A 10,170-nucleotide genomic window follows, 5' to 3' on the forward strand; every position below is an offset into this window, starting at 1 on the left:
ATCTACTAGGGATAAGAGTCCATAAATTTTATAAATACAGGGGCACATCCCACCCTAAAGTGTGTCATGGGGACTCGATTTAGGCTCCATGTGATCGAACAGTGACTATCAACCCAGAACCCCAGATTCCAACCTGTAGAACCAACTAATTTCCCTGCAATAGCACCAGAATCTAAACTTCCCCAGGGGAGTTTCTAATACCACTTTGGCACCAACTTGCACCAGTTTGATATGACATCTTGACGACAATGAGGAAACAGCAACAACTTGACCTTAGAGCTGGTTGTCCTACCTCATCACCTAATGGTAAGATGAATGAGCAAAAACCAAGATCACTAATTACAGAAGACTGATTGCAACAACAGTGATGGGGCAGAACTTCTAGAACTATAAAGACTCTATCCTAGACTTTGTCCTATAACCTATGCAAATACTAAGATTTCTAATTACAGAGGACTGATTTTGTCAGCCACAAACTGAGCAGAACATTTCCTGACACCATAAAAAGACCTTGGATTCTATAATGATCATGCCTGGAGTCTATATTGTTTTCATGACAGTATGCTTCAATGTGGAGAAACCCTGTATCTCTTAGGCTAAGGGAATTCGCTTTCTAATTTCCCCACTACTTGCTGTGCCTATGCAAAAATAAAATAGCATAAAATAAAAAGCACAAAACCTTGCCACACCAGCCCTCCTTTCCATTTTTCTTTTCTCTTTCCTTGTTGTTGTTGTTTAGTAATTGTTTATTGTGGCTGTTGTGTATTTTGTCATTGCTTCTTCTTTTTTTCTTCCCTTTCTTTTTTTAAATTGATATTGATAGCTCCTAGATGGACTCCTCCCAGCTTTTTTCCCCCAACAAAACCACAGAACTTGAATCATCTTCTTATGCCTCATAAATTTGAGGGGGGAAAATGGATGATACCAGGAGCAAACAGACATATGAACATTGAATGAAAATAAATAATGATCAGTCTGAAATACCAAACCCAAAGTTAAGGACAACAGAATCAAAATATACAACAAGCTATACACAAAGGAGACACTGCTAGTCCAGGGGGGCAAGGGCATGGTATGTGATGCATGCTGAAAACAGGGATGAAGGGAGAACAACACTAGTGGTGAGAATTGCCCTATTTCACAGTCACTATGTACATTAAATATAACTGTGAAAGACTTTTAATTCAAAAAATTTTTATTTGGTAACCTCTGTCCAAGTTAGTTTTAATTCTTTCTCATTAGATTAAACTGTGATTTCTTTCTGAAAAAAATTGACTATAAAATATAATATTATTAAGATCCAATGTAATCTATAGATGTAGTGCAATTCCTATTAACTAGGAATACAATGAGTACTTTTTAGAAAAAGAGAAAAAGTGATAAAACTGGGGGTAAGAGTCTAATACCCCGAAAATGGGTGGAGTCCTTCTAAAGGCTCTTATCATCAATTTGGGAGATGGAGAAAAAGAAGGTGAAACACTCCACTAGTACCAAAAAGAAGTATCAAATATCCAGTGAGGGCTCCAGCTATATCGATAAGCACCTCAAAGAACAGGCAAAACAAACAAACCAACAAAAACAAAAACAAAAACAGACAAACAAAAATCACACCCTGTCTTGAATTGAGAAACATGGCATAGCACATAACGAAAGAGAAGAAAGGAAGAGAGAAAAAAAATAAGTATAATTGGGGACAACACTTTCAATAATCGCATCCAAACAAAGAAATCGACCAAAATAGATAGGTAAATCAAAAATAATAATAACAATAATAAATAAAGGTAATATATATATTTATATAAAAATAACCAAGGTTTTGTGCTTTTTTGTATTTGTTTTTTTCCCTCCTGCCCTGGCACAGAAAATATTGGGGTCATTCGAAAAGGAATTCACTTGGCCTAAGTGATATGGGGTTTCTCCGTCCTTGGAGCATACTGTCATGGGATCAACTCTAGACTTTGCTCAGGATCAGGGTCCTTTACTTTCCCGGTGGTGGTTTTTTTTTTTTTTTTGTTTTGTTTTTGTGTGTGTGTGTGTATGTGTGTGGAAGACTTCTGCTCTGTATTTAGAGGTCTCAGTATCTGCACAGCTCCTGAGGTGGGACTTATGATGAAGTCAGTCTTTGTGGTTCTAGAGGTTCTGTTACCTCAGTGTCATTTTAATCCATCTTCTGTGGTTGAGGATCTTGGTCTTTGCACTGAACCTAGGGTGGCACCTAGGATAGCGTCTTTCTTTGTGCTTCCAAAAGCCCCATTCCATTACCATTGTCTCTGCCAGACCTTTGGGACTGGGGATCATGATTATTGTGCAGGTCATATTTCAAACCCTAAACTAGGGCTCTTTTATTGGTTCCAAGATGTATACAGTCTGGTCGTGGTTCTAGCAGCCAGTCATCTGCAAATCCCGATCTTGGTTTTTGGACCTACCAAAGGGTGCCAAGACTTCTGGTTTTGTCTTGTCGTTAGTTGGTAAGGTAGGCTAATCTGCTCTAAGGTCAAGATGTTCGCATTTTCCTCGTTGTCAGGATATCATGTTAGAGCTGGGCCTTGTTGTTGGTCCCGACGTATCAAGGCTGTCCCGGATGGAGTTTGTTTCCTGCAGCTGTTGTGAAGAGCTGTGCCGTTTCTATGTCGGGGATCAAGGGTTCAAGGCTGGATGAATGGTATCTAATCACCTGAGGTCTAAGTTGATTCCACATGACATATTTTCAAGGCAGGAGATATCCCCATATTGTAAACAACTATGAGTTCCTATCTCTAGTAGATAGGAGCTCTTTTTTTTATATGTAAGATTTCCCCTTTACTTAGTGTGCCTTTGCAGGGGGAAGTGGTGCTACATTATAATGTCTGTGTATTTGTGGGTGGACTGATGGGATAACCAAAAGAGGTCACATACCCAAAAACGAGGAGAAAAAAAGAAAAAAAAAAAGGGAATTAAAAATGTATGTGCTCACAAATATATATATAGGACAATCATTTAAAAAGATAAATAAATAAATTAAAAAAAACAAAACAAAACAAAAAAACTACAACAACAACAAAAAAAAAACAAAACAAAAAGAAAAAAAATCACTTTTCTCTTTTTCAAACAAAACCACGCAACTTGAACTAGCTAGTCCTGCCTCCAGTTAGAGGGGGAAATAAGGGAGGCATCAAGACCAAACAGGTGCAAGACTTCCACTTTATGTTATACAATGAATAGAGATTGGTTTATCTAAAGATCATGCTGTTATAAATACTGATGCTTTCTACGCTAATACTAAGTACTAATGCTTTCATCCATTCATAAATAAAATAATTCCTTCTTGACTCATATTATTAAATAATAAAAATTGTTTCTGAAGTGAAAACACTTTATTTTAAAAGCAATGATGAAAATGTGACAGAAATCATTTGGAAGGTATGTTATTGTGGTTTTGTACACCATGAAAGTTAATTAAAAAGCTTCTGTAATCTCTTTGAGCGGGCATTTATGATGCAAACATTTACTTCCTGAATTCTAAACCCTGAATTCTTTTAATACTTAGAGATTCATTTCCAGCAGAAGGAGCCAAAACAGGATGGTCAAAAATCCCAAGGAAATAACTAAGATAGAAAAATATGCCATTGTCAGCTTCTGAGTAAAAACTGACTCACAGTTACATACAAAGGCATAGACTAAATAGAAATTTCTCTCCAAAAACTAAAATGTGTGGAAAATTATTGACGAGTTTTTATCCAGTACAATATGACACAAAATAGTAGCCTTATTTGCAAATCTGCTTAGAGTTTTTCTGTGGAAAAAAAACTTGCTTTATTATGAGACTTTTGGAAAGAATAATGAGAAATGTAAGAGCAAAACATAAAGAATAATGAGATGCATAAGAGCAAGATATCTCATGACCTTAAAAACAGAAAAAGTATTTTAGTTAAGTTATGTATACTTATTTTGCTAAATAATAAGAAATTTCATAGTAAGTTATTTTTTCTTTAGCAAGATATGTCTTTTAAAATTCATTAAAAGCCTAAAGCCTAAAGAAATAATAAAGATTGTGGCCAGAAAGAAAGTACAATGCTTAAAGTACTTGCTTTTCATGTATTTAATCTATAGCACCACATATGGCCTCTGAATCCTTTCCACGAATGACTCCTGAGCTCTGTACCATAAATAAGCCCTGAGCATAGATTGGTGTAGTTCAAAAACTAAAATTAAAAATAAATTAAATAAAAAGATGTAAGTAACAAGCTAAATGTTCCAAAAAATATATGTAAAATTTCTTTGGATTTATTTTCTTTGAATTTCTGTTTCTCTGTGTGTTCTTCATTATCTTAAATGTTCATTTTTTCCAGCTATGATGAATAATCTGAAAATTTCTTGTAAAGTAAGGGGTAAAAAGGTTGATGAAAATTCATTGTCCACAAGAAAATGCAATCATCCCACACAGTAAGTGGACCTCCAAATATAGGGTGGTTTTCGAATCTCTTGTCTGCACAAGTTATCACTGTGTAAAATAAAATACTTTTACAAAGTATATTTTGTTAACATTGTGTTATTCAGAAAACAATTTATTCATTCTAGATTTCTGGTTTTCAGTCTTGGCAGTGACTTCGTGAACAAGCACACATAATTTATTACCCTTCTATTTGAATTCTTTAATCTAAAAAATAAAAAATAAAAATGGGTGGCAAAACGTAGATTTTCCAGAATGCAGTTGATTTCAAGCTGACTTCACTTTCGAGTGAGGTCCCCTTCAATATAAAAATACACTAAGGGCCAGAGTGATGGCACAGCTATAGGGGCATTTGCTTTGCAAGCTTCTGATGCAGAATGAATGCAGGTTTAAATATCCAGCATCCCATATGGTCCCGAGCATCAATAAATACATAATTAAATACTAAAAATTTAGTTGTTTACAAAACATATGTATATATTTTATATATGTATGTACTACATATAAATACATACATAAGATATTTATACATATAAATACATATGAATATTTACTTTTGTTGCATATGAGAGCTTTCATTAGAACTATAGAAGAGCACTATTTAAGAGTTCTGTTCCACAAACTATGTATATTTTCTCCATTAGATAAAACTCTTCATTTGATACAATGGCAGTTACCAAAGTACCTCATATTAAACATTACTATACTTTCACTTTATGTTTTTTACTTCACTTATTTTGCTATGAATTTATTCCTACTACTTTTTTTCTGAGAAATGTTAAGATGGAAATTAGTATTCTTTATCATGCATTTGATGTATACATTGATACCTTTTCTTCCCTGTGATTTAAATCATATATTTTTAAATAAAAATATTTATATATGCCAAGAAGGAGGGGAGTGAAAGGGAAGAATAACAAGTGATCTTATGGCAATGGCAACATGAGATCATTGGTAGAGGGTCTTGTTTATATAAGTGATGTGGAGATGAAAAACTATGAATATCAAACCACAAGAATCAATACAGTATAAATAAACATTATAAAGAAAGTTTTAGTACAGGAATTTGCTAAGTAGGTGATCCAGTGACATAAAGAGGGATACATGGGTCATTAATAGAGGGACACTGACACAAGTAGTAGATTTGTAATAGGACATCCAATTGCTGCAAACATTGACAGATTCCTCTTACTTACTTTACTTTATCCTTCAGATTGTTTCATGGTCCACTTACTTTTTGATCATTGAGATAACCTCAGAATATTTTATAATGGTTCAAAAAAGAGCATCATTTTGAACTTGCCATTTATAGTTTCATCCCACTGTTTTCTGTTTTTCTCACATGTTGTTCTTATGTTGGATTCTTACAAACTTGACATATAGCCACCTCTCCCCCAAAAGGGTAAAGGATGCTTGGCTTGGAAGAAGCATTCAGAAAGTCATCTAATCTTTTAAACATTGTATTCATAACCCAGTACTGAATAGTTTAATTGCTCCCTCTTGCCTTTTATAAATATTCTCTGGTGACTACCACTTTAGTTCACAAGGAAAGAATGCAAAGAGTCTCAGGAATGAAATACTCAAGAAGATTGTCCTGTTTAGGAAGAGCTTTTTAAATGACAACATTTTCCCTAGAAACAGAGAAAGTTAAGTGTTTTGCCTGTGAGTTTCTCATTCTTTTTCTTTGTTTTTGGGCCACACCCGATGACACTCAGGGGTTACTCCTAGCTATGCGCTCAGAAATCGCTTCTGGCTTGGGGGACCATATGTGACACTGGAGGATCCAACCATGGTTTGTTCTAGGCTAGCAAGGGCAGACGCCTTACCATTTCCATCACCGCTCAGGCCCTGATTTTCTCACTCTAAAGAATGTTGATTTGCGTTTTGAGAAAAATGAAAAACATTTGTGTAAAGATTCTCAGAGACAAAATAGAGGAGGACTGGAGGGTCCAGCTCCCGACCTGAAGCTCACCGAAGGAATCTTTTAGTGCAGTCACAGAAATATTACACTGAGAACTATCATAACAAAATGTGACTGAATGAGGGTAGTAGAAAGCCTGTCTAGAGTACAGGCCGGTGTGGGGTGGAGAGGCAGGACACTTGGGATATTGGTCATGGGAATGTTGCACTGGAGAAGGATGTATGTATATGTATATATATGTATGTATATGTATATATATGTATATATGTATGTATATGTATATATATGTATGTATATATATTTAAAAAATAATAAAAGAAAAGATAAGGCCTCCCGGGGCCGGGCGGTGGCGCTAAAGGTAAGGTGCCTGCCTTACCTGCGCTAGCCTAGGACAGACCACGGTTCGATCCCCCGGCGTCCCATATGGTCCCCCAAGCCAGGAGCGACTTCTGAGCGCATAGCCAGGAGTAACCCCTGAGCGTCACCGGGTGTGGCCCAAAAACCAAAAACCAAAAAAAAAAAAAAAAGATAAGGCCTCCCAATTTTTACCACAGGCTGTGTTCTTTACACTGACTGTATAGAAAGAGGAGATACAGTAAATGCACCCCATATACACCTCAACACAGGCTCTTTGCTTGGTCTGTATTGTGAATTGGAGGACAAAAAAAAAGAAGAATATTAATTTGCTTGAGAAAAAGGAAGGAAGGAAGGAAGGAAGCAAGGAAGGAAGGAAGGAAGGAAGGAAGGAAGGAAGGAAGGAAGGAAGGAAGGAAGGAAGGGGAAGAGAAGGAGGGGTGGAAGAAGGGAGGAAGAAAGGGAAGTAGAAAGGGAGGAAGGAAGGGAGGAAGTAAGAGAGAAAGAAATGAATGGAGGAAGGAAGGAAAAATGAGAAAGAAGAAATAAAGGAGGAAGAAAGAAACAAAGAAGAAACAAAAGAAAGAAAGAAGAAAGAAAGAAAGAAAGAAAGAAAGAGAGAAAGAAAGAAAGAAAGAAACAAAGAAAGAAAGAAAGAAAGAAAAGAAAGAAAGAAAGAAGGAAGGAAGGAAGGGATGAAGGAAGGAAGGAAGGAAGGAAGGAAGGAAGAAAGAAAGAAAGAAAGAAAGAAAGAAAGAAAGAAAGAAAGAAAAAAGAAAGAAAGAAAGAAAGAAAGAAGAAAGAAAGAAGAAAGAGAGAGAAAGAAAGTAAGAAAAAAGGAAGAAAGAAAGAGAAAGAGAGAGAGGGATGGAGGGAAGGGAGAGGAGAAATAAGGAAGAAAGAAAATTGTAAACAGTTAAAAATATGCTGAGAAATATCTTTCCTCCTCAGTTCTTTTGAAAAAGAATGTTCTTTTTTTTTTTTTTTTATATATTTGTGTACCTGCCACATTGTCCAAAACCAAATACATTGTTTGTTACGATTTGTTCATCAGGATATCTAGAAAGCCAATAGCATGAAGAGACTAGAAACAGGCACATTTTTCACCCTGGTGACTGGCCTACACCTCAGACTAGATATATGTTCTCAGCTTTATTTCCTTTATAAAAGACTGTGTTCCTTCTTCATTTCCCTGCATGTTTTTCTAAGAAATTTTTTCAAATAGATGAAAACAAATAAACATAAAACCCTAGAAATACATTACAAAGGGCATTAATTTGCAACAACAGAACCTTGGAACTATCGTTTTTAAAAATCAAATTCATATTTTCCTCCATACAAATAAATAAATAAATAAATAAAACAATAAATAAAAACAATAAATAAATAATAAAACAATAACATAAATAAAAATTCTATTTTTCCATAGAGAAAAAACTTTCCTTGAAATATAAACAAGTTAATTTTTATTTAATAAATGAACATAAGAAAACAATTATATCTACATAAATTTTGGGTCAATAGTAGTCATTAAACTATGATAATCAGGGCCGGAGCAGTAGCGCAAGCAGTAGGGTATTTCCCTTGCAAGCACTGACCTAGGACTGACCATGGTTTGATCCCCTGGTATCCCATGTGGTACCCTAAGCCAGGAGTGATTTCTGAGCACATAGCCAGGAGTAACCCCTGAGTGGCACTGAGTGTGGTCCAAAAACTGGAAAAAAATACTATTATGATCCTAAAGAGGATTTTGAAGTTTAGTTTCTTTATTTACTTTCTCTCAGTGGCTAGAGGACATAGGAGAGAATCTCAAGGAAGACTGTTCCATGTCATACTGTTTAATTTTAAAAGGCATTTCCATAGTATTACCATTTTTGTGTAAGCATTTTATTATTCACTGTTGTATATATAACTGTCACTACTAACTGCTTTTCTGAAATATCAAAACTTTCTAGATGTTCAATATAACTTAATTTATGTTAAAAACAGTGGTAGTAAAATGTATTAGCATTATATGAAATTTACTATCATCTCTCTTAAGTGGTTTTAGAACAGTTGCAAGGCTGGAGTGGTAGCACAGCAGTTGGGTGGTGGCCTTGCAAGTGGCTGACCCAAGATAGAAACAGGTTTGATCCTCAGCAACCCATATGGTCTCTGAAACCAGGAGCAATTTCTGAGCACAGAGCCAGGAGTAACTCCTGAGTGCTGCTGGATGTGGCCAAAAAAAAAAAAAAACAAACAAAATAATTGCAAAATGTAATATGGTAGCATGTTTATACTACACACTCTATTAAAAATAATTGAGTGCTACATGAATTTTATATATATGCATATATATTGTATATGGACAGGTGGGTGCCAATTCTTTAACACCTAGTTTTTCAATTAGTTTTCAAAGAGAGCAATAGCACCCCTGGGGGTGATGAAATACTACAGGGGAGTGATACTAGTCTTAGTGCAACTGAGGGTGTACTCTATGTTCCCACTTAAAGAAATTAGATTTTTGGATTGGGAAAGTACTGAGAAAAAGGTTTCTGAAGAGGGGTTAGTGCTGTAGGCGTCTTGCATCTCAGCAATTCTAGTGGGAGGGAGTCCTTCACATAGAAAAATGGGTAACACGAGCAGCCGAATATGAAATATAAAATAATGATACCACACACAGTGTATATGTGGTCAACACACTTCTGGCAGGAGTGCAACAAATTTAATTTTTAGGCGAGGGAGTATATAAAGGATAAGGAGACAGTTATATCATGAATGAAATGCCCACATTTGTTTCTTTCTTTCTGAGGAACTATTAATGTACATTGTTTGATCTTAATACACATAGCTTTAGGTGGTTTGTAACCTTAGAATAGAATAGGTTTCAGTTAGGAGCCAGTGGATAAAAGGAAAACTAATTTCTTACATATTAAAGTAGTTCCTGGCCCTAGGTGTCATTACTAATGTAAATTAAGGGATAGCAGGAATCCTGGTTTTCTTCCTAATAACAAAAATCTTTAGCCTGAGAAAAAAGTTCTCTAGCTAGGGGCTAAAACCCACTTCCTATGATTTGGTAATAGAAAGAGATAAAACCTATGAAAGGGGTACAAAATTAAACCTAGTAAAATAGCATAATTCTACACTGGCCAAACCTGTTTGTTACAGGTATTAAAAGTGACAGGGGAAGTCCATGAGGCAAAGTCATTCTGCTGTGGTACTCAAAGGCAAGGAGAGAATACCATTGTCTTGACTTGGCCTTTGGAAGTAAATAGGCTGACAGAAAGAGAGGTAGCTGGCTGGACTTTGAGTTGCAAATATATTTAGCCTGCAGGGAACTTTTAGCAGTTTTCTTTGGTACTAAAATTTCTTTTGACTGCAGGATAACTGTAGTTTTGCAAGGGAGGCAAAGCCAAATAAATAAAAGGAAAGAGAAATATAATGTCACCGCCATGTCGTAAATATAACAAAAATATAGCCAGTAATC

The 10,170-nt window shown here is 35.5% G+C and overlaps 1 non-coding gene across 1 annotated transcript; it reads left to right on the forward strand.

The window, feature by feature from the left end:
* The first annotated feature begins 6,882 nt into the window (after nt 1-6,882).
* Nucleotides 6,883-7,015, forward strand: LOC126024844 (small nucleolar RNA SNORA51). Its single transcript, XR_007500943.1, has one exon. It is a non-coding gene; the product is annotated as a small nucleolar RNA SNORA51 (small nucleolar RNA).
* Nucleotides 7,016-10,170: the final 3,155 nt, after the last annotated feature.

This window comes from Suncus etruscus, chromosome 12 (genome assembly GCF_024139225.1).
Source record: "Suncus etruscus isolate mSunEtr1 chromosome 12, mSunEtr1.pri.cur, whole genome shotgun sequence".
Taxonomy (NCBI): Eukaryota; Metazoa; Chordata; class Mammalia; order Eulipotyphla; family Soricidae; genus Suncus; species Suncus etruscus.